A 26,474-nucleotide genomic window follows, 5' to 3' on the forward strand; every position below is an offset into this window, starting at 1 on the left:
TCAAATAATTTTAAAATGTGATGATGTACACAACAATAATTAGTACCTAGTTTAGAGGATTTTTGTTTGTAAACAACGCGCGGCATTGTGGGAAATAGGAAGGTACTAAAGACGCGATGTACTAAACACTGATTTGACCTGATTCAAATTTGTCTGTGAATGTTCCAAACAATTGAATTTTTGTATAGCATATGCCTCGAAGTCATAAAGTCTGTATATAAGTAAGTTGAAATACTCAATATTACCATTTTATTAAAAAATTAAAACGTCAGGTAAATATCAGGTCTCTAGTATATCCCGTTTTTAGTGTGCCCCTTCGAGTCGATGTCGGACACATGTTTACAAACTGAAAATAGAATGATTTGTGAAGTTGAACGTTTTCTCACCAAAGAATACGTATGTAGACATGCACACTCATTTAATCTGCAGCTACGAAGTACTTTGTCACTCCTCTGGAACATTATTCTAAGCAGAATTATTCAGATTCATATATTCTAAGAAACTTGTGTGAATTGTTTACGAGGAAATTCCAACTGTCACATTAACAAGGATGAGCACTCTTGACTCTGCTTGGGATTTCCTAGTGATAATTGCATCGAGTGATGAAAGAGCTGACGGCGACATTTTAATGTATGATTGGCTTGGACCATTGGAATGAAGGTTAGAATACTTTTTTATTACTTAAAATACATGACAGTGACATACATTGATATTATTAGAAATACACAGACACACCGATATATTATCTGTTTTACAGTTCAGACGCTCCCTGTTTGGCTTGTAAATCCCCACAGCTTTATATTATACTTTTTTTTTAATTTGAGAATGTAATTTCAACAAGTCTTACTCACTCAGTCACTGTTACTTTCAAAACCAAAAATGCAAAAATTCCAACACAACAGTCCTACTATCTATCATAGTGATCATACCCTATAATTCAAACTGCACTTAGTGTTACAGAATATATTCAACTAATTATATATTGACAGTGTGACTGTTAGGGTGAAGGCAGATACTTATTATGTTCCCCAAACGAAGTTTGGGAACATATTGTTTTTACTTTTTCTGAATTTTTCCTTTGTTCTCCGGTACTTTTTTTGTCCGCGAGTGTTCTCGTAAACTACTCATCCGATCTAGGTGAAACCTTTTTAGGGTCACTAGGTATGTTATGTAGATGTGCGGAACGAAGGTCATTTTGCGCGCACGTGCGTGCAGGTGCGCGCACGTGTAACACGTGAAATGACCAATATAATAGATTTAGCCGTAACTTTTTAAATATTGGATGAAATGCTTTGAAACTCATAATAAAAGGATAAAATAGTAGTATAGACATGATGACGTGGTCAAAATAGCAAGATTTCACGCGCATGCAGGTGCCCTTCGCTGCGATTGGCTGAAACTTAAAGTCTATATAACTATTTTGTTTTCTGACAAAATCCTTTGAAATTTTGAACATAGTCTTACATTATGAAGATCTACAGCATGATATATAAGAATAATCATGAACGCACGCACATGCACGTGTGCTGCAATCTGATTGGCTAAAACTTTAAATGCCTACAACTTTCTTGGTTCTCAATAATACAGGGTGAGATTTCAAATATGAATAGATATAATGATTGCCTACATTATACTACTATCAAAAGTAAATACATGGACGTGCATGCACATGCGACCGCACACAATGTATTAAAAGACAGTATACTTGAGTGTTTGATGTTCATGCAGAATTAAGAACTTCTAAATGTCAAGACATGTAACATACTGAAGCATGCAGATCTTTTTACCCTTGACCTTGAAACTTAGGTCAAGGTCACTGGTAACCTGAATAAAATGTTGATATTAACTATTTACCAAAATCACCTTGACCTATGAACTTGAAATCGACCTTAACCTTTGTCCTTGACCCAAGGGTAAAAAGAAAGATGAAGTACATGTACATGTATCTAGAAACACCTTTCAGAGTTTATTTCGGTTGACAGGTTAGAAGTTAAAGAGGTGGTGGTTTTTAATGACCTTGACCTTTCATCCAAATGTCACAATCAATCTTAAGTTCTTGGAATAAGATACAAGATTCAACTCCAACGTTAAATAGGTTAAGAATAAAAATAACACCCCCCATCCCCACCCCCCCCCCCCACACACACACACAAACAAATCAAATTAATGGCAACGTAGAGAATCACTGTTAAACTCAAATAACACCTCGGACCCACATAAAATTTCAGGAAAACTGCAGAAAAGAGCTCGAGGAAAGTGTATTAAAATATTTCATATGAGTTTCCAAAGTATATAGAAATTATTAATTATACAGAAAAAATTACAAAGTTGGCATATAAGCCTTTTATAGCCTATTTATTCAGATGTCGTTAATAGCATTCGATTCTACTGATTTGAAATAATATTTTAATACCAAGCATCCTTTGTTTAATTTACCTTTGAAATTTATTTGAATTTTTTTTTAGAATTACGCAATCCCCAGAAATAGCGATTTTCGGTATATTTAAAAATCAATATACATGTACGCTCCTTCGTAAAATAATCAGATATTTGCATTCATGAAAAAAATATTAATAAGAAGGTGTTAAACAATATAGGTCACATTAGCTGACACGAATGTCTTTTTAAACATCTTTTGTAAAACCCAGAGAGTAGCCCCCTATGCATTGGAAAAAATGAATAGTTCCGGTCAAAAAACCTTTATATATTTATTTACAAAGTATATAAAATTTACCAGGCACAGGTATCAGAGTTGTCAAAATGGCCTGAGAGGAAATATTTAAAAAATTCTGAACAGAAAGGAAAATCCCTTTTCCATGTATGGAACTACTATTGAATAAGTTCATTTTGATTGGTTAGGTATTGGCGTGATACCCTTAGTCGACTTTAACCCTGCCTTGTCGTCGGAATAAAACCAACTTTGAGCCCGAGGTTAAAATAAGTAGAGAAATAAAATGTGAATCGATATATTAAAAATATGACATATGCTTGAAAAATGGTTAATTTATATATGTATTTTTTTCTTTGATTCGCGGGATAGAAAGATATGTTAATCGCTTAATCAACATGCCATAATCATCTTGCATATGCATGTACATGTACGTGTGCGCGCATGCAAAACGTTAAACAATATATCGTTGATAATTGATATCATTGTAACTTTTATATTCTTAAATGAAATCTTGGGATACTTAGCATATTTATAAAAGGTCTTAGAGGAATAAGGCACGATAAGGGACATGGGGAGAGTTTGGGGAACATCTGTAACGGTCCCCGTTACAATTAGCACTAGTTTAGTTTTAATTTAGATTGTGCTTGTCAAGCCGCATTTGACATAATGGTGCATCCATGCACAGTGTTCACACTGAGAGTTTATTCAAATGTTTAATTCGAATGATTTCACTGCTCGTTAAATTACTTCCCATTAGCTCCATGTGAACATGACTAAGGATAGCTAATTCAAATTAAATAGAAATGAATTTTGAATGTAGCTTAAACATGTTAAAGAAGCTAAGCACTGTGGGTCCAAAGTATACTGTGGAAAAATTGTGTGGAGCAATGTGCAAGTCAAATCTTCTTTTGCCGAGGTGTTATCATAAGAGCTCGCATTATGGGCAGGGATTTGTGCTGCTGTCTGGACTCGCTATAAATAGATGTTTTCAAAAAGTCTGAATTTTTTTAATATCACACTTTACTGACAAAAAAGGACAAATATTGCTCAGTTAAATTGCCAAAGAAATTTGTTTAAAAAAAATTGTAATAATAGAAAGTTTGCTTTTTTGTTTGATAAGACTGCTGTAATGGTTTAATGTTTGTTTATTTGCCTTAATCATACATTTTCAGTCATTTCATGGTGCCACCACTTGGGATGGTATTAGCTGCAAATATAGACTTGTACTTAGCACTTATTGCCTTTAAGAAGTATGAGATCCATTTTGTGCTAACACCTACCATGACACAGAATCTTGGTTTATGCAGTCTCATAGGAGTAACCTGTCTAAAGCATTTAGCAATGGGATTGGAGCCTGAGACGTAAGGTTCAATTTCTTATTGATACTTTGATTGATAATATTTATTTGAGAATTTCACTTATTCACATACTTAGAGATGTTGATATATACTGTTGAATAGCATCACATAGACCTTTACTTAGCTAACTTAAGTAAACATGTACTGTGAGGTTTTTAAGGTCTCATTCATTTTATATGCCGGATGCATGTTAAGGAACATTACTGCATAAATGTTTTTGTCTTAAATTTGAAGCTCTTTACTAATGCCCTGTTCACACGGAGAGTTTAATTCGAATTAAACATAAGTTTACTGCGAATCAGCTTCGCTTAGCGTTCACACGGAGAATTTAATGCGAATTAGTTTACTTCGCATTAGTTTACTGCGCATTAAATTACTTCGCATTAGCTCTGTGTGAACGCTAAGCGAAGCTAATTCGAATTAAATTTTGGGGCATGCGTAATGGCAAAATTAAGTAAAATGCGTCATGTCGGTGGTCAGCTTGAAGTGCTTGTGCTATTTTTGTGTGAAAATTTAAGAAAAAATGTGTTAATCACTAAAATATGTCTCCAGACACTGTGACATTATGTCAAATGCATCTGCTTCTGCATAAGGTGACGTGATTTGCAAATGACGTCATAATAGCCTTCCTCACGCCTGACTGTCGAAGTAAAATTTTAATTCGCATTAGTTTACTTCACATTAGCTGTCGTGTGAACGCAATTTAATTCGCATTAGTTTGATTCGCATTAGTTTACTTCGCATTAATTTACTGCGAATTAAATTCTCCGTGTGAACAGGGCATTATATAGAGATATGTTACCATATAGTGTTAAACGTCCTCAAATTAGGGTAGACCTTTACTTTAAACTCAGCAATGTGAGTGTGTTGTGTGAACTTGTGTTAGCAAGACAGTGTGTTGTATGAAATTGTGTTAGTCTGACAGTGGGTTGTGTGAATACTTGTTAGCTGTTGCGTAAACTAGTGTAAGCGAGACAGCGTGTTGTGTGAAATCGTGTATAAAGTGTAAGTGTGACAGTGTGTTGTGTAAACTCGTGTTAGCTAGACAGAGTGTTGATTGAACTCGTATTAGCGAGACTTCGTGTTGTGTAAACTTGTGTTAGTGAGACTGCGTGTTGTGTAAACTCGGGTTAGCGAGACTGCGTGTTGTGTAAACTCATGTTATCGAGACAGCGTGTAGTGTGAACTCTTATTAACGAACAGCATGTTGTGTGAATTTGTGCTAGCGTGTCAGTGTGTTGTGTGAACTTGTGTTATCCTGAAAATTTGTCGTGTGAACTGGTGTTAGAGAGACAGTGTGTTGTGTGAACTTGTGTTAGCGATATTGCATATTGTGTGAACTCTTGTTAGCGAGACTGTGTGTTATGTAAACTCGTGTTAGAGAGACAGCGTGTTGTGTGAACTCGTTTTAGCGATACTGCATGTATTTTGAATTTGTGTTAGCGTGACAGTGTGTTGTGTAAACTCGTGTTAGCCTGACAGTGTGTTTTGTAAAATGGTATTAAGATTACAGTGTGTTGTGTGAAATGGTATTAGGATGACAGTGTGTTATCGCAACAGCGTTTGGTGCGAACTTGTGTAAGTGAATAGTGAGACAGCCTGTTTTGTGAATTTGTGTTAGCGTGACAGTGTGTTGTGTGAACTCGTGTTAGCCTGACAGTGTGTTGTGTGAAATGGTATTAGGATGACAGTGTGTTGTGTGAAAATGGTTTTAGGATGACAGTGTGTTATCGCAACAGCGTTTGGTGCAAACTTGTGTTAGTGAATAGTGAGACAGCCTGTTTTGTGACTTTGTGTTAGCGTGACAGTGTATTGTGTAAACTCGTGTTAGCGTGACAGTGTATTGTGTAATTTCATGTTAGTGAGATTGCGTGTTATGTAAACTCATGTTAGCGTGACAGTGTGTTGTGTGAATTCATCTAAGCGTGACAGTGTGTTGTGTGAACTTGTGTTAGCTAGACAGTGTGTTGTATGAACTCATATTAGCGAGACTGTGTGTTGTGTAAACTTGTGTTAGCCAGACAGCGTGTTGTGTGAACTTGTGTTAGCAAGACAGCGTGTTTGTGAATTCGTGTTAGCATGATAGTGTGTTGTGTGAACTTGTGTTAGCCTGATATTTTGTTGTGTGAAATTGTATTAGCGTCACAGTGTGTTGTGTGTTAGTGTGACAGCGTGTGGTGCAAACTTGTGTTAGTGCCAAAGTGTTTTTCAGTGTTGTGATGGCGAGCTGTGTGATAGCCTAATGGCATCTTTTGTGTCAGTAAGATGGCACGTTTTTATGAAAGTGCTATTGAGCTTTAGCAAGTGGCCCTATCTGGACACACCTTATTATGATTGATCAGTTCTCAGATATACAGTGAATTACCGGTATTATTGTCAACATGAAATCAGCATTTACAGTTGCAATTACCTAGTTAGTAATCATAAGATATTGGTTTGCCAGTTATTAAAATTATGGTGTTCCAATGATGTGAAGTTGCAGTGTGTTAGCATGTTAATTTCAACAGACTGCCACTCCAATGCAGCTTTAAACAACAGGCTGCTGTGTTAACACAAAACAAAATATCATGCAAACACAACTCTAAACAATCTGTTGAGTGTTAGCTTCACTGCGTGTTGGATTCAGTGTGCTGGCATATTATCACTGACGTACATGCTAGCACATTGTCACCTCGTGCTAGTATGTTGTCATAAATACTCTAGCACATTATCCTAGACCCGCTAGTGCATTATTACTTTGCACTTGTATGTTGTCTTATTAGGGAATAGCATAAATGACTGCCTTGATTGGTGTAAACTTCTTTTAATTGATGAAAGAGTACATTAAAATTTACAAATTATACAGGGAAAATGTGACAATATCTTAGAACTCAATTTTATAATCTAATTTATAATCTCATGAATTGCATGTTTTATTGATAAAAGAATTATAAATTAAAAAATTTCAATTTCTTTTTGATAGGTGTGACTCATCTGAATACTGAATTTTGATACCAAGCATGACCGTGATTTGCCAGAAGATCATCTGTTTGGATGTGACATGGAATAAACAGCATAGTGAAAATAAGTCAAGTTTTGGTTTGTGACGACAACTTTTAAACACACTGTGTATCATTTTTAAATTTTGATTTGACAACATAAATCCACAAATATGAGCATATCAATTGCTCTCAGTTTTTCAAGTGAAATAGTTTTTGTAACAGAAATACATGTACCAGTAATTACATTGGACAAAATGTTATTTTTAAATATAATAATATTTTGTTTGTGTTGCATGTTGACCTCTTTATTAAGGTCTTCCCTTTCAAAGTTTAGACTTACTTATTCTAATGATTTAGATAGATCCTCTGTCTTCAGCAGGAATATAAGATCTTGTAATACATGTATGTGTATTTTTACAGTATAATGTAAAAAAAAAATTATTTTGGCACATACAATTAAATAAAGTCATATACATGTGTATGATTCCAAGGAATTCAATACATAGGGCATGTACATGTAGTTTTCTAAAACAAGATTAAAGAGATGTCCAGTCACATTTCAACTGCAAAACTGTGCCTGTTGCATACTTATTAGCCCATCTGAGCTAAAGGAACAAGTAAATTTTTTAAAAACATAATTTTATCCATTATCATCATTGTCTAAAATTTCACAATATCATTTTCCAGAACCAAAGTGAAACTTGGCATAGAGCATCCTTAGTGTAGGGGATTCAAATTGTTCTTATGCAGGGCAATACTTTCAAAGAGATTTTTTTCTTTAATGCTGTAAATGTATTATATTTAGCATGTACAATATTTGGTGGAAATTGACTTTTGAATAAGTTAGCGTAGATATTCTTATTTATATTTATGTACAAAACTTTTAGCTTTGTACTTGATTTAGTGATTGCTGCATTCCACAAAAGCCGCTAAAAAAGAATACACAGCCATATGTAATATGTTTACAATAAACCTTTCAGAGAATTTTACACTCCTATTGAGGTACCACCAGTTGCTAGTGGAAAGCTGCAAATTCGAAATATACACAACACATTTCTGTGCGTTTATTATAAAAGTATTGTTCTACTTACTGATTGCAACTAATGAAGATTGTTCATCATTATTGTAAATACATTTGGATTTTTTGATTTATTATATAAAAATTTGTTTATTTTATTTACCTAGTTATATTGTATATTAAATGATTTTTAAGCCATTTTTAAGATGGTAATGTAGCAAAACACTTATGTTTCTGTAGTATGACACGTTTCACAAACATAATTGTAACAAAGATGATATATCCGATATCAAAAGTCATAATATTGGAAGTTTAACTGTTGTGGATACGATTTCAAGAATGCTGTTAGAGAGAGTACCCTTTAGACCTCATGCTCACACCAAATTAAAGAATTCAAGTAAGGGTTTTTGAGACAAATCGAAAAAGAGAATGTTAGCAAAGTTGACAATCTAGGCAGAAACATTTAATCTTTTGCTGATCGCTTGGAAGGAAGACCCACTCGTTGCTTTGCAACGAGCTTTGCTCTAGTTATTATTATTTTTCTTCTTCCTGGGAAAATTTTGTCCACGAGTGATCTTGTAAACTACACATCCGACTTAGGTGAAACCTTTTTAGGGTTAGTAGGCATGTTATGTAGAGTTGCCAAACAAAGGTCATTTTGCGCGCACGTGCTTGCAAGAGCGCGCACGTGCAATAGGTGAAATTGCCAATATAATGGATATTGCCGTAACATTTCTATTTTTTGATGAAACTTTTTGAAACTCATAATTTAAGGATACATTAGTAGTACAGACAAGAAAGCATGGTCAAAATAGCAAGATCTCACGCGCATGCACGTGCGCTTCGCTCTGATTGGCTGAAACTAAAGTCTCAATAACTTTCTTGTTTCTTGTCATAATCCTTTGAAATTTTGAACATAGTCCTACATTATGAAGATCTACCGCATGATATATAAGAATTTTCATGAAAGCATGCGCATGTGCGCGTGCTGCAAGCTGATTGGCTGAAACTTTAAATGGCAATATCTCTTTTGTTTTTTGACGAAATTCTTTGAAATTTAAAATGTAGTCATGCATTAGGATATCCTACAAAATGACATAGAAAAAAAATCATGAAATCACGCGCATGCACGTGTGCTGCAATCTGATTGGCTGAAACTTTAAATGGCTATTTCTCCTTAGTTTTTTGACGAAATTCTTTGAAATTTAAAATTTAGTCATGCATTAGGATATCCTACGAAATGATATCGGGAAAAAATTCTGAAATCACCCGCATGCACGTGTGCTTCAATCTGATTGGCTGAAACTTTAAATGGCTATAACTCCCTTGTTTTTCAACCAAACAGGATGGGATTTAGAACATAGATAGCTGTAAGAGACTCCTACAAGAAGGTATGATCATCATGCACGTGCACGCACGTGCGTGCATTTGAAACGAGTATATTTAAAAATACTCTTGAATGAGTGATTTTTATTACTTTTGGACTGAATGCCTTAATATATAGTATATTAAAATATATAAATAGTGTAGACAAGATGATATGGTCATAACACACATGCATTCACATGCGCTTGGGTGCAATGCTAAAAATTGAATATAATTGGTATCCTTCTGGGAAAACGTTGTGAAAGTCAAATATGCACAGAGTTTGTCTAATTTAATGAAGCTTACAGGGAATATGGCAACGAAAGGGAGTTGGGGAGCGTTTGGGGAACATCTGTAACGGTTCCCGTTACAATTAGCACTAGTCTGCCATTGTAATAGCCATGCTAACACGACTTTAATAAACATGATTGTACTGGATAATTTTTTGCTTTGTTTTATTTTTATTATTTTTATGCCCTCGTAAACGAAGTTTTGGGGGCACATAGTTTTGTCGTGCCTGTCTGTCTGTCTCTCTGTCTGTTTGTCCGCAAAAACTTTAACCTTGCCCATAACTTTTGATTTAGTGGAGCTATGACTTTCATATTTCATATATGTATTCCTTGTGACAACAACTTTCTTTGGGTACCACCAAACTTGACCTTTTGACCTTGGAGTTTGACCCACTTTTACATGAAAATTTTAAAATTTTACTTTGGCCATATCTTTTGAACAGTAGACACCAGGACATTTATACTTCATATATTTAATGTTTGTTAAAAGACCTTTCACTGGATACCAACAACTTTGACCTTGACCTTGTAGATTTGCATACTTGTGAAAAAACTATAACCTTGGCCATAACTTTTGTACAGTCAAGGATGGGGCTTTCATACTTCATTCAAGTAATCCTTGTGAGAAGACCTTTTATTGGATACCAAAAACGTTGACCCTTTGATCTTGACCTTGAAATTGACCTACTTTAAAAAAGCAAACCTTGACCATAACTTTCAAAGAGTCAGGGCTAGTGCTTTCATACTTTAAATATTTGATCATTATGACAAGACCTTTCATTTGATAACAATAACTTTGAACAATTGACCTTGGAGTTTGACTTACTTTTTAAGAAATTGAAGGTTGACCATAACTTCTAAACGGTTAGGGCTAGGGCTTTCATGCTTTACAATAGTATTTTATGTGGCAAGACCTTTCATTTGATACTAATTACATGGACCTTTTGACCTTGACCTTTGAGATTTTTGTAATTATTAAAAAATTTTCACATTAGCTTACTTTCAAAGTTCACAATTGTTTTCCAGTGAGAATACCCTACTTTTGGTACCAATTAATTAAATTTGCATTTTAGAAAAGCTTAATCTTTGCTATGTTGCCATACGGGGGTATCAGTGTTTTACAAACACATCTTGTTTTTTATTCATCTTCATTCAGCAGAAAACTTTACAAAGAAAAATTAATGTAACAATGCACTTGGAAAAGCCAATTTTAAAAGTTCAATGTTTGTAACAATGTTTACAGTCAAAAAATTCTATGCACTCTTTTACTCCGATGAAATCCACAATTTTGAGGATGAGGCAACAATTGACACTTTTTAGGTCACCTGAGTAAACTCAGGTGACCTATTGCTATCTGTTTTCGTCCGTCGTCGTTCGTCGTCCGTAAACTTCTGAACATTTTTAGCTTCTTCTCTGGAACCACTGAACCAATTTCAACCAAATTTGGTTTACAGCTTTTATGGGTGAAGGGGAACATAAATTATGAATTTCATGGTCCCTGCCCCCCCCCCCCCTGGGGCCTGAGGGAAGGGGCCAAAACCACGAAAATTAGTGCAATCTTTAAAAATTTTCTTCTTTACACCTGGACATCAAACAGTCAAACTGTTGACATGATTGTAATCATCATTAAGTCCTCTACAAAAATTGTGAAATTCATGGCCCCAGGGTCAGGGGTTCTGGTGTTAGGGGGGGGGGGGGTATATAGATTGTATAGTAAAAGTTCATTATTTCTTTGAAAATCTTCTCCTCTGCTCCTGGGTATAAAACAAACTAACCAAGGACAAAGTTATGATGACCAAGAGTGCCTCTTCAAAAATTGTGAATTTCATGGCCCCAGGGTCAGGGGTTCTGGTGTTAGGGTGGGGCTCTATTGATTATATAGTGAAAATGCATTTATTCTTAAAAATCTTCTTTGCTTTTGGGTGTTAAATAAACCAACTAAGTAAATAGTTATGATGAGCAAGAGTGCCTCTTCCAAAATTGTGAATTTTATGGCCCCAGGGTCAGAGGTTCTGGTGTTAGGGCGGGGCTCTATTGATTATATAGTGAAAATGCATTATTTCTTTGAATATCTTCTTCTCTGCTCCTGGATATTAAATAAACTAAGTACATAGTTATGATGACCAAGAGTGCCTCTTCTAAATTTGTGAATTTTATGGCCCCAGGGTCAGGGGTTCTAGTGTAAGGGCGTGGTTCTGTTGATTATGTAGTGAAATTGTATTAATTCTTTGAAAATCTTCTCCTCTGCTCCTGGGTATTAAACAAAATATAATAAAGTACATAGTTATGATGACCAAGAGTACCTCTTTCAAAATTGATTGTGAATTTCATGGCCCCAGGGTCAGGGTTCTAGTGTAAGGGCGTGGTTCTGTTGATTATGTAGTGAAATTGTATTAATTCTTTGAAAATCTTCTCCTCTGCTCCTGGGTATTAAACAAAATATAATAAAGTACATAGTTATGATGACCAAGAGTACCTCTTTCAAAATTGATTGTGAATTTCATGGCCCCTGGTTCAGGGGTTCTGGTGTTAGGGTGGGGCTCTATTGATTATATGGTGAAAATCTTTTCCTCTGCTCCTGGGTTTTAACAAAATAATTAAGTACATAGTTCTGGTGACCAAGAGTGCCAGCCTCATCTAAAATTGTGAATTTTATGGCCTTTGGATCGTGGGTTTTGGTGTTAGGGTGGGGCTCTATTGATTATATAGTACAAATACATTGATTATTTGGAAATCATCTTCACTGCTCTTGGGTATTAAACCAATGAACTATGAACATAGTTATGATTAGGAAGAATGCCTCTTCCAAAATTGTCAATTTCATGGCCCCTGGGTCAGATGTTCTTGAGTAAGGGTGGGGTTCTATTGATCATATAGTGAAAACGCATGAATTCTTTGAAAATATTTTTCTTTGCTCCTTGGTATTATGCCAATGATCTAAGTACCGGGGTATGTATATTTATGATGGCGAAAGCTGCATCTAGCAAAATGGTTAATTTCATGCCCCCTGGGTCAGAGGTATCGGGGCGGGGGTTGGGGGTTACATAGTTTGAAAATTAATTAATGCATTCAAATCTGCTCTTTGGTATTAACAATTCATATCTGATGTGAAATAAAAATTCCACAATTTTGATATTTGTGCTTCCTGTTGGGTCTTGGACAACTGGTTACAAAGTGGAAATGCATTTTTTTCTTTGTTACTCTGATCTACCTCTGGGTATTAACTATTAAGTAACTAGAGTAAGCATGCGTAGTGTATAATTATGATAAGCAACAGTGCCTCTTTCAAAATTGTGAATTTCATGGCCTCTGGTTTAAAACACAAATCAAATTCCATTGTTTGAAAGTTGTAATATGATACTCAGGTGACCTATAAGGCCCGTGGGCCTCTTGTTTTCATAAGAATGACTTGTATTTTTTTTTATCAGTTTATGATCCCCCTTTCCTAATTCTTTTTCCATCACCTAATGCATCTTTATTTCTGACTTGAACTCGGAATTTTTAAAAACATTGAATTTCTTTGTTCAATGAAATCAGGCACAGCATCAGTATTCAACAAATCAGGTAAAACATCAGGAACAACAGCTGATCTCAACATTTCCAAGTTCATGTTTATGATAAGAAAGCGTCTCTCAAAACCATGTTCTCATTCTTCCTCGATGGGGCGGTCGTCATTGCTTGTAATAATCACCTTTTCACACTCGACGGGAAATTGATCCCACCCCTTCAGCGACTCCTATGTGATCTGTTAATTGGTTAATGACGGTTCTTCTTCTCATAAGCTTGTGGGTGGAATGTTACGTGGATCGCAAACAGGATCAAGTTTGAAGGTTACATGTTGATGAGACCATTACCATACCCCTTCTTCTGAGGCATTGGTAATTGGAAAAAGTGAAAATCCTGAGTTGATTGAAGCCTGTTTTTCTGCAATACAACCAGTGTTTGGAGATTAACAAGAGGTATTTGTGGGCCGCTGTCTAGTCAACCCTTTCAGGCCAAAGATTCCAGTGAGAGGTGTTTACACCTCCATATTTCCTATTAAACTGAAGAAATATCAACTTTAGGAGAATTGCATCCAGTTCAAGAATGTACAGAGATCCAAGATTCTTCTGGATACCCCTTAACGCCAGATATGGTTAAGCATAAGTGCAATAAATCGCATGAGCAGGCAGTGGATGGCAATAGTGAACACCCAAGAATCCCAACTGACTGGAATGATACGGGAAATACAGTACTACGGTTGCTGCGGAGCAAGGCCGATGTTCCTCAGCTGCCCGAGTATTTGAAAGACTTGTATGAAAAAAGTTGTGGGAAAAATCCATTGCAGTGAAGACAAGATCAAACTGGCACAGATACTGTTAACTAACAAGGATGCATTTGCTCAAAACAAAACTAATGTTGGTACCTGTTCTGTCATCACTCATAAGATATTACGGCAGGATCAGCTCCCACCAGACAACCAGTTAGAAGGACTTCTCAAGGATTTGAGGCAGAGGAAGAAACCTACTTAAAAGAACAGCTACGCAATGGAATTATTAAACCTTCCAAATCTGCTTGGGCCTCACCAGTGGTATTTTTTCGCAAAAAAGATGGAACAGTCCGTTGGTGCATTGACTACACAAAACTCAACAAGTTAAATTGATGCAAAGCATCAAATCGGCCGCAAACAAAATTTAGCAGTAAAAAAAATTTCTTTCACATGCAAAGAAAGCACGTCAAGATATTCAAAGGAGAAATGGTTGAATTTTTTTTCAGCCTATCTTCAAAGCAAAGTATTTTTTTTAATTAATAAATAGACAATTTACCGCATTTGCTCATAAATTGTTCCATCGACTTAAAAAAAAGTCAATGATGAATGATGAGAATTTATTGAAAATGATGATGTAGCCCTCTCAAGATAAACCACGTGCTGATACCCTGGATCTTTGTCACGTGATAATGCCCATGGCTTATGCAGAGTAGGCTCTGCTGCAAGCCGCGGTGCAAAATATACCTGGAAAAATCTTTGCATCATTTGCAGCTTTTCTAGAGCATATCCAAAACAATATTTTTACTGAGTTGAATATTCACCATGCACTTATATCACGTCAACATTTCCGGAAAATCATGGCGATTTCCTTTCATATCTTACACACTCCCAGACGGGGGAGTATCTATTGTACACTCTTGTTATATAACCATAAATTATCAATTTTCTGACGAGAAATGATAATGAAATTAAAATATAATAACAACAATTAATGCTAATATTAAAGCAAATTTTTTAAAAATATTTTACACATGATTTTTACTTTTTATCAATCAAGAATTATTTTACTGAACTAATGAAAAATAACGTCTCATTTCCCCATGTTCACTTTCTAACACAACCACAAATAGATCGGCCGCTGCTGCGGCCGATAATGACTGCACCCGTAAAGATGCCTATCCTCTACCACGTATTGACATGTGTCTAGATTGTCTAGCAGGTGCATCAACCTTTTCTACAATGGACCTACAAAGTGGATATTGGCAGATTGTCCTGGAGGAAAAAGACAGAGAAAAATAAGCTTTTATAAGTAAATACGGACTCTTTGAATATACAAAGATGCCTTTTGGTCTATTTTCTTCACCAAGTACTTTCCAAAGATGCATGGAATTAATCTTCAGAGGAATGCAGTGGAAACACCTATTCATATATCTTGATGACATCATTATCTTTAGCCAGAATATGGAAGATCATTTTAAACAGTTGAATGAGGTTCTTAAAAGACTCCAAGCCATCGGGGCTTGTCTTCCGGATTGATAAATGTAAAATAATTTTTCAAAAATTTGTATCTACATTAAATACACTCTAAAAATTGCTTTAATAAAGATTCTGACATGATCAGGCGTTAAAAATAATGTTTTAAAAAAGTACTACATCTATATATACATAAACTCTCAAAGGGACGCAAGCTGACATCTTAGAAAAAATACCCCCTCCCACTTCAGCACCTATTTCTGGACTCTAAGGCATTGATTTATTTAGTTGCCACAGTTCTCTTCCCTACAGTGATGATTTTCCTAAATCATGCTGATGCGGTTGTCATTCGTGGACACGCGTTTAATCAACAGAAAACGGTTACAATTTCTTCGACTTGAAGCTCATCTCGCTGAATCAACCTCAAAAGAACGGAAGTTGACTTTTTATACGGAAAACTCAGAGGGTAATCGAAAGCAAATGGTAACACCAAAGGACTCCCAGCTTCGCGGAAAAAATGTTAACCGACAAGAAAAGGACAGTAAAAACTGATAAATACCGGCTAAAGTTTGGTTCCACAGGCTAAATTGTCAAGAATGATTTAATATATAAGTGATTTGTTACATAATTTACAGGACACTTACTCTAAAAGCACGCTATAGGCTATACCACGATTATTGCCCTTGCGTCGTTACCATGCAACCTTGTCAACTTCCGTTCTTTTGAGGTCGATTCAGCGAGATGAGCTTCAAGTCGAAGAAATTGTAACCGTTTTCTGTTGATTAAACGCGTGTCCACGAATGAAAACCGCATCAACATTTAGGAAAATCATCACTGTAGGGAAGAGAACTGTGGCAACTAAATAAATTAATGCCTTAGAGTCCAGAAATAGGTGCTGAAGTGGGAGGGGGTATTTTTTCCAATATGTCAGCTTGCGTCCCTTTGAGAGTTTATGTATATAGGTGTAGTGCTTTTTTTAAAACATTATTTTTTTCGCCTGATCATGTCAGAATCTTTATTAAAGCAATTTTTAGAGTGTATTTAATGTAGATACAAATTTTTGAAAAAATTATTTTACATTTATCAATCCGGAAGACAAGCCCCTATGCTCCAAGCTGCAAGTCTTTAAAAACAGCTCTAAAACCAATATTACGAAATGGTGTGTTCTAATATTGACGTCATCTCGCTTAGAGTGACGTTATCATACGTCACTTATTTACCAAAAGAACAACATTCTGTATGCACCCTTGCGTAGTAGCTGTAATGATTAGGAAATGATTGACTTATGAAATACATCAACTGTGACATACTGTTAAGGATCAATCTGTACCTCAAAATGAATAATCCTATACTGTTTAATGCATTTCAACATCAACTTTTTCTTCAATGAGGTCTTGCATGGCTCACCATGAATTAGTATCTTGGAATACAATTTTTCAAAAACTATAAATTTTAAAAAGTAAACTTTTTGATTCTAAAGAACTTTCATGTCGATTAATATTTCGTAATGGTAGAAAAAGAAGTTCTACCTAGATGTATCTTTCTCCTTCGTAAAATATCAAGCTAGATCGAACATCACTCTCGAGCTTGTCTATGGAAGGATATGGAAATAACGAACAGTATTCAATCTCAACGTCCATTAAACAAATATACAAAATAAGAGCAGAGCAAACACGGACCTCCGAAACATCAGAGGTGGGATCAGGTGCCATGGAGGAGTGAGCATCCCCTGCCGACCGGTCACACCCGCCGTGTGCTCGTTGTCATAATCAGGAAATAACGGGAAAAATCCGTGGTCAATTCAGTGTATAAATAATGGACTAACAATTGGTATGAAAAACGCCAGTCAGCATTTTATTCAATGATAAATTGTATTTGCTGACAAGGTCATTGTATCGACCATAGAATTTACGAAATGATGACTTTAAACGAGACTGTTGATATTCTTGTTTCATCAACTTGCTTGTCAAGAACTTACCTCGTTTAAGAAATTGTTCATACGTAGAGCATGCTCTTGCGTATCGAATCAACTGAGATATAAATACTCCGTATGCAGGTGATGAAGGTATATTGCTGCATAAGTAAGGGAAGTTGACGATAGAAAAGTTAAAGTCATCACGTTTATCATATAGCTTGGTTGTTAGATTACCATTAGTGTCTTTTTCAAGTAAAATATCCAAGTATGAAGCAGAAGTGTCGGACTCTGTGGTATCTTTTATCTCAAGCTCACCAGGATAAATCAAGTCGACGTAGGAATGGAAATTATCATTATTAATTGACAATACGTCGTCGATATATCTAAATGTCGAGTTGAAGGCCACAGCAAGTGTTTTCTTCTTTTCACGCAAAAGATTTTGCATAAATTCTGCTTCATATGAATATAAAAATAAGTCTGCTAATAACGGAGCGCAATTTGTACCCATGGGAATTCCAATAGATTGTTGGAATACATGGTCTCCAAAAACCACATAGATATTGTCAATCAGAAACTCGAGCATCTTCTTGATGTCAACTTCAGAGTACTTGTGTGTGCAATCAGAATCTGTTTTAACAAAATAATTCTTCAAATGACCAATGACGAGGTAAGTAAACTTACGAGTTCCATTTTTGTTGAAGAAGCAGCTGTCAATGCTATCAAAAAGCTGGATTTTAATTTGTCGTGGGGAATTATTGTGTATAAAGTTGAAAAGTCGTAAGTTTTTATGCTGTTGATTTTTGTAAAGTCTTGTGATATCAAATTGTCCAAAAGTTCTTTAGAATTTTTAAGTATCCACATCTGATTTACACCACTTCTTGAATATATAGTTGTACAGTACTCTTGAAGTTTTTCCTTCACTACTGTCAATATTTTAGTGAGAAGTAACGAAAGAGGCTTGGTTGAACATTTACTGGAACCTGCAATGTATCTTTGTTTGTAAGGATTCTTATGAAGTTTCGGAATCCAATATATATAAGGTAGTTCAAATTCATTTTGGCTCTGTGGAATATTAAAAGTATCCAAAACTGAAAGGTGATTTTGAAGAATTTCTTCCTTAGAAAGAGACGTATATGTATAAGTAGGATTACCACTTGTAGAATTAAATCCAAGTTCTTCTAGAATGCAATTTATATAATGAGCCTTATATTTTCATTGACCTATCTGAAAGGTGGCTCAATTACACCGGGAATTCCGTCAACCTTAGTCTTGAGTATATAATCGGTTGTTTCATTCCATTTATAAAACATGTAAATAAACTTTAATACAACAAAGTTTTAACATTTAAGGCAAAACAGATAATCATGATAATAATTTTTAAAAATGTATAAATGTTTAAGATCACCGGAGCTGATGGCTCAACTGGGCTCTTCTGATCACATTTGCTCCAGAACCATAGGACCAATTTCAATCAAACGTGGCACAGAGTATCCTTTGGTGATTCGAATTATAAATACTCTGTCTGCAAAAACAATAAAATAAGTGTCAATTTTACTTGCGTAAATCTGACATGTATATGAATATGTGTTCCCAAGACATCTCCGTGCTCGCAACAAATTTCTAGTTAAACTTTATTTTATTATTGAATTGAATTTTGCTTTTTCCTTACCACATTACTTTTAGCAATGTGCCCCATTGGCCTCGTGTTCAGTTGTTGTTTTCTCCGAAAACAAATGAAAGAGGGAAACTATATTGATATAACTGATAGGGTTCAGGTAATCAAAAACATATGAAGTAGTAAAACCTTTGAAAGTGTTTATTCACCTTATCAGTTGACCACTCTTTCCACACTAGATTAGCTTTCCCAGACACGTTTGCCGACATCTTGAAGATAGGCGGCCTAGATTAGTTCTTGATGGCATTTGTGTGGTAGGGGCCAGTCGGTGATGTTGGAAACATCGGTTGTCCCAATACTGGCCCCAAGACCATAACTTGGGAACTGACTTAAGTTAAAGTTTAAAACCAGTGTAACTTTTTAAATAATTTTGATAATGAGACAAAATTTATACCAAATATTTGAATTTATGTGTTATAGGAAATTGCAAATTTTTAAGCAAATACGTCAAGCAGAACTCTAAGATATTAAAAGTTATAATTTTGACTTAAGTCTGTTCTCAGTTTATGGTCTCCAGGCCTGGTCGGGTTGGGGGTGAAACATTTCTCAAATCCTGTTTCTCCAGAGTCGCCGCCGAATGACTGACGACTTAGCCAGTCATTGAACTTATAAAAGAGCAATGCATTATTTCAATGAACATTTACTTATTAGTTTTGAGCGAGCCCTAACTTGGAGAAAACCTGATGTTAATCCTCATGGGTGTGACTGACCATTAAAAATGATTTTTCCTATTCTACCGGGGGTGTCATAACTGCCTATACATATCAGTTAAAGATAAGGTAATGATTAATTTTTTTCTAGAAATTACGTCAATACGATGAAATTTAATGAACGATTGTGAATAAATCATTTAAGTACTCTCAGTAATTAAGCTAAATTAACTACATTTATCAGAGACTTGCTTAAAAATTAAGAGTTGCCAACATATAAATGTTTATTACTGATTAATAATTCATATTTCATTTGTATCAAATATATACATGTACTTTTTCCCATTGCACTATTATCCATTTGCAAATACAGCACATGAGGCAGAGATTCTATTAACGTACTCATAAAAACAGATGTCAGATTAGTTGAGTGGCTGTATTCGAAAAGATCGAAAAAGCTGTACTTGACACCAATCTCATGTAATATAAAATCAACTAAGTGCACACGCAACTTCCACATGCCGGAGGTAAATTTACTGGCATGCACACAGTTGGGTATTTGCGTCTTGTTCTTTTCCATCCCATCTATAATAATGGATATATATTTGTCTGGGTGGGATTTCGCCTTGGACTGATGTTTGTAATACTTTTGCCTTTCCATACTGAAAAATAAAATTGTCATTTTTAGCTCTACTGGTCAGAGACCAGAAGAGCTTATGCGATAGTAATGCGTCCGTCGTCCGTCCGTCTGTCTGTCTGTAAACAATTTTTCAAAATGCTACTACTCCTACAGTTTTGGTCTGATTTCAATATAACTTGGCACACAAGTAGACTACACTAAGATACATACTTCTGTATATCGGTTTTTGATTTTGATGAACAGTGTTGCCGTGGTTACTTAGAATAGAAATTTCTGTGAAATTCTTTCAAAATGCTACTCCTCCTACAGTTTTAGTCTGATTTCAATATAACTTGGCATACAAGTAGACTACACTAAGATACACAATTCTGTGTATCGGTTTTTGATTTCGATGAACGGTGTTGCCGTGGTTACTAAAAATAGAAATTTCTGTGAAATTCTTTCAAAATGCTACTCCTTCTACAGTATTAGTCTGATTTCAATATAACTTCGCACACAAGTAGACTACAATAAGATGCATAATTCTATGTATCGGTTTTTGATTTCGATGAACGGTGTTGCCGTGGTTACTAAAAATAGAAATTTCTGTGAAATTCTTTCAAAATGCTACTCCTTCTACAGTTTTAGTCTGATTTCAATGTAACTTGGCACACAAGTAGACTACAATAAGATACATCATTCTGTGTATTGGTTTTTGATTTCGATGAACGGTGTTGCCGTGGTTACTAAAAGTAGACATTTCTGTGAAATTCTTTCAAAATGCTACTCCAAATACAATTTTAGTCTGATTATAATATCAAAGTACTCGGAAGTACAGACAGCCGGGCTCATTTACAGAGTAGAATGGATTTCTTACATGAATCACGTTTATATTCTGGTGAATTTTTTTTTTAAACTATCAATATAAATGATAAGACATTGACAGTGAGTTTTTCAATCCTAATACCACGGTCCGATTTTGTCAGAATCAGAATTAATATGGTACCGCAGCTGAATGTAAAAAAGACGGGCCAGTCTGGTTCCCTCTCCTGCTTCACCTCGTATGTGTAGAAAACTACGGTAACACTGATTATCAAAAATCCTTACGCTAATGAAATATGTTCTTTGACTTATGAAGTTTTCAAAGTCATTAATACTAATGTTTATTTTATATAAATAAAACTTCGTTTTATTTTTGTTGCTTTATTTAGCGTTTGTATTATCTCAAAAGCGGTTGAGAGTAAGAACTATATTTTTGCACGTAACTTTAAAATGGCGACTATGGGGTCAACATCCTGCCTTGAACAGGATCACATAAGCCGGCAATTGCTCTTTGAGCAATAAGCCCGGCTAATAAATGTGGCATGCAAGTAGACTACATTAAGAACATGATGAGACTTAGTCAAGGATCATTATTATATTTATTGCTGTTGAAAAGTTTCAATTTCCAACTGCTTAAGTACTTTTCTCTTCCTTTGCTATAAGTACAAACCAGTAGAGCTTCAGTCTCGACAGAGACTTCCGGTTTAATCTGTCATGATAATCGCATTTGGGATAATGTCAAGCACTGTAAATTTACTGGCATGCATAAAGTGGGGTATTTGCGTCTTGTTCTGATCCATCCCATCTATTATCATGGACATATATATTTTCCTGGATGGGATTCCGCTTTAGTCTGGTGTTTATAGTACGTTTGCCTTTCCATACTGAAAAATAAGTTTATTTGTCATATTAATCAAATATAGGATAATGTCAAGCAATGTACCCGATAGGCTAGGGTATCATTTAGTAGACATCTATAATCAATAATCAGAGGATCATTTCACTTAGTGGGAGGAGACTATGCTACCAAGCTGTCCCCTGTGGAGTGGGGCCAAAACCACGTAATTTAATGCAGTCTTTAAAATCTTCATTATTCCTGTACACCAAGCATTCAAACTGTAAGTATGAATGTAATGGGCATTGAGTCCCTTAAAAACATTATATAAGTCTAAGGCAGGGCTATATACATTTCATAACGGAAATTCAATATTTCTTTGAAAATCTTCTCTGCTCTTGGGCATAACGTAAACTAACAATTCTTGATCAAGAATGTCTCCTCCAGAATTCAGAATTTTACAGCCCAAGGGTTCGGGTGCTAAGTCGGGGCTCTATTGATTAAATAGTGAAAATTTATTATTAACATTTTCACTGATCTGTTTACTCTTTTAAAGGGTTCATCGTCTGCCTCGCCTGGTTGTCTGCTGTCTTGAGGCTGGCTGGTTGTATCCACAGAAGGGACAGCCCTCTCCCCTATCCACTGTACGGGCGGTGCAGAAGTAGCAGACAACCCGCTGCTCACATTGTCCACAGAATTCGTTTCCTCGTCAAACAAAAACACATTTTGCAATATGTCGTCATCACACAAGCAGACTACACAAAATGAAATGGTGACGTCTACCCGTATGCCCCACCTGAGGACGACTCCGCATAAATAAAGTATGTCCTGCGGGTGTTGTAGTGCTGAAGGCTCCTGTATCTCTGGATGGGCTGTCTCCCAATTCAAACTTTCTTGACTCCGGTGCTGAACTCGCAGGTGGAGATGGTACAATGGTAGCGCCCTCCTGGATGTAGCCCATTGTGTTCTTCCTCCCCCTCCCTATGTTCCTGTGTCCATCTTCCTGACCTGCAATATGATTTCAAAGTTCATTGCCTGGAACCATGAAAAATTCTTCGAAGAATTCTTGGTTGGATTCCTCAGCAGCTATCTAAACAGATTTAATATCAATTCTCTGTAATTATCAAACAATATCAAAAATGCTTGGCCACGCTACATTTTCAATTTCTATGAAACTTTTTGTGTGTACTCACATTGTCATATCATTAATGGTTTTATAGTTTTTTATTTCAAAAAATGTCTCGTTGCCATGGTAACGGCACCTATTGTTTCCCCTGTAAATTCTTCCTAAAAATTGACCAAAAAACGTGATTTTGTAGGTTTTACTGAATAAAAATGAGCTTAAAAGAAACAAGAGAATGGGAAAATCTACTTTTGTTTCAAAACTACCATTATTCCTCTCTAGTATAACAACATAATTTTTTTAAAAACTGTAATTCTACATAATGGCTTAACAACGCTTAGCTTTGGGGATTTTGGCATTTTGCCAAATTGAGAAAATTGCCATTTTAGACCCTTTTTCAAAGCGATTTTTTAATACTTTGCACACTGATTTGAAATTCAGGAAACAGTGCATTGTATAGATGGTACATAAGTTAGTTTAAACACATTAAAATATTTATGGGAGACTTAATTTTTTTTTTTTTTTAAAAGCTGATGAAAAATTACCCAAAATCTGCAAAATTTCCGTATTTCAAGGAACATATGCACATTTCATTAAGTTCATATAGAAAAGAAATGTTCCTTTCTACCTGTTTTGATGTCATTTACAGTAAAATTAGTCCATACCTAGGAGACGTGTCATGTAAAAATATTCACATCCCATTTCCAAGAGCATTAATACATGTAAATATGTTCTTAGATAGGAGAACTGTGAACACCTGCACAAAATGCCCCCCCCCCCTTCCGTAAAATTGACAATTTTGAAGTACATGTAGATTAACCAGGGCATGTTTCAAGTTTCCTGAAACTATCTCCTTAGATTGAAACTAATATGAAATAAAATTTTCCCTATCCATTCTCTATTACTATGGAAACAGGAATGCAAGATTTGTTACCATGGAGACAGGAATACCAGATTTTTAACCAAAATGGCTGCGTTTAACATAACAATATTCCCAAAACTACACTTATTTACTCTTTTATAAAACATGTGTAATGAGTTAAATGTAAATGTGAACTAAATTTTTTGGCATCTTAAATTTGCATCTTTATGATGTTGCAAAAATATAATGCATTTCGTTATGCTATGTCAAATAATTGCAAAACCTTGTGGCTTTTACTTTTTCAAGATTTGGTCAAACTTGAAAAATTCTGAAATGAAACTAAAACAAGCAGGACATTCATAATTTTTTACTCATTTCAACTTGTTACTTTGTATAATTATTTATTAAATTCATGGGCAACTGCAAACCACAGATACTTTGAATGAAGTCAAAAATTTACCCCCCCCCCCTTCTGATTTTTTCATTAAAACTTATGAAACACTGCTTTAAACTTGAGAAAAATTACATTGGTTTAAAAAAAATCACATCCTCTTGGGTAAGTTATCTTGGATTTAAACATAAATATCCAACAATGGAAAACTTTAAACATAGTGTTTGGCATATAATTAATAATTAGGTTTGCAATGGATCTTTTGTATTCTGTAAAGTCAGTTGAAACAATGCCCCCCATGAGACACTGTCCCCCACAAGTATCATTTTAAGGAAGTTCTTCCTTTCATTTTACTAGGTTCCTGCCAACATCTCATCACACCAACTATATCAACCTCCTTTTCTTTTTTTTCACATGTAAATATAAATTCTGAAAACAAGAGAACTTTTTGCTTTTTTATTTTTTATATATGCAACATTTAGAGTACATGTATTCTCAACTACGGTACATATCATTAGATTTACGTGACAAATTCTACTGTTTCTGCTGCTCTGAAAATCTTGACTCTGATTTTTCAATTTTAGAGTTTTAATTGGTAAGGCATGTACCAGTAATGACCTACATTGACATATGCAAGTAACACTGATAATTAGTTAATGAGAATTATGCTGAGTTGAGTTTTTTTTGGCAAGGTACAGGATAAAGCTTGATAAGTTCTAAAACATATTGTTATACAACATAAGATTTGAGGATGCCATCACATAATATAATAAACATGTTCCTATTATATTTGAACTTTGACATCTCAAACACTGATATCTTGAAGACAGTGGGTACAAGTATGTTGAAGTAGGTTGGAATTCAGCTTTCACTTGCCTGGTTTCAAACCTAAAATATGGCATCCCTTCTCAACCTGCAATGGTAAATAATTCCTGCACTTTCCAATATACTAGTACACTGATTTCAAGCTAATTAAATGTGTATGTAATCCTTTAGAAAGTTGTTTTCTTTATTCTAGTATAATAATTCTTCTGTTACTGGACAGGTATTAAATTTTGTTTAAAAAAAAAGAAATAAGCAAGGTTTAAATTTAGATATAAAACTGAAATATTTTTTAACAATTTAAGGACAGATGATACAAACAAACTTTTGTCAAAGAATTTGAAAATAACAACTTGAGTCATGTTTAAATCAGTAAAATTAATAACTTTCCTCACGACAAGTACTTTTTAATTCATATTTGCATAAAAATGGAATTTGAAGTGAAAAATATTTGTATAGATTAATAAGGATAGTTTCAAGAGGGCAGACTTTTGAACATCACAGAAGGTTTACAATTTCTTAATATTCTAGAAATTTATTAATACATCATTAATTTGCAATTAAATTATGCCAAAAAATATATACCAATCCAGGCATCCATTTTTGTTTGTATCATCTGTCCTTAATGTACTTTCATATTTTAAGAATGGTTACCTTGAAAAGAACAAAATCTAGGCTGTCCGTTTTCTTGCAGAATGCACTTGAACAAACAGTCATGGCCTATTTGGTCCTGTTTTGGTTTACTGGTCTTACTTTTTCTTTATTCATCTTATATGGTAAATCCTTTGATGAAAAAATGATGAAAATAATTATTTTCCTAGGAACATGATCAAAAGGAAAATTTATTTCATTCATACACAGACATGTTCATGTGTGTGATCATCTTACCAGTAGTGAATATTTGCCTGAGTATCAATTAATTTGTTTAGAATATTATAAAACATGGTCAGTGTGTACAAAACAAATATCATTATAAATCAGAGGTGAATATTCTACATGTACATGTATATAGTTTTATTATACCCTCTGCTTGAAAAGTGGTAGGGTATACTGTAACCGGTATGTCCGTCTAACTGTACGTCCATCTGTCTGTCTGTTACGCTTTAGGGTACCCATCTCTTATTATCCACAACTCCTCTTATACCACTGCAATGAGTGAAATTTAATGAACCTTTCACAGAATCTTTATTACATATTGTCATTGTGCACCTCCTATTTTACTTTTTGATTCGACACATATTTTTGGTTTCCCGGCCACAGTAAAACATGGATTTGTCATCAGTTATAACCATATGGGAGGCAGGGGGTATCATCTAGTGAGCTCAATGCTCACAGTACCTTTAGTTAAATTTTGT

General features: G+C 35.0%; 2 long non-coding RNA genes across 3 annotated transcripts; one reads left to right on the forward strand and one right to left on the reverse strand.

Annotated features, from left to right (window-relative positions):
* Positions 1–310: 310 nt before the first annotated feature.
* LOC134270746 (uncharacterized) lies at positions 311–8,186 on the forward strand. Its single transcript, XR_009992878.1, has 3 exons — positions 311–660; positions 3,844–4,032; positions 6,992–8,186. It is a non-coding gene; the product is annotated as an uncharacterized LOC134270746 (long non-coding RNA).
* An 8,830-nt stretch (positions 8,187–17,016) lies between these two features.
* Positions 17,017–25,826, reverse strand: LOC134270754 (uncharacterized). Of its 2 annotated transcripts, XR_009992883.1 has the most exons (3): positions 25,774–25,826; positions 24,785–25,210; positions 17,017–17,903 (listed from the first exon to the last, which is right to left on the reverse strand). It is a non-coding gene; the product is annotated as an uncharacterized LOC134270754 (long non-coding RNA). The 2 variants fall into 2 exon arrangements; XR_009992882.1 differs by lacking the exon at positions 17,017–17,903 and having other exon boundaries at positions 24,740–25,210.
* Between the last annotated feature and the right edge of the window lie 648 nt (positions 25,827–26,474).

The sequence above is a fragment of the Saccostrea cucullata genome, unplaced genomic scaffold, assembly GCF_032062105.1.
Source record: "Saccostrea cucullata isolate Sc308-1 unplaced genomic scaffold, CSIRO_AGI_Scuc_v1 ctg899, whole genome shotgun sequence".
NCBI lineage: Eukaryota > Metazoa > Mollusca > Bivalvia > Ostreida > Ostreidae > Saccostrea > Saccostrea cuccullata.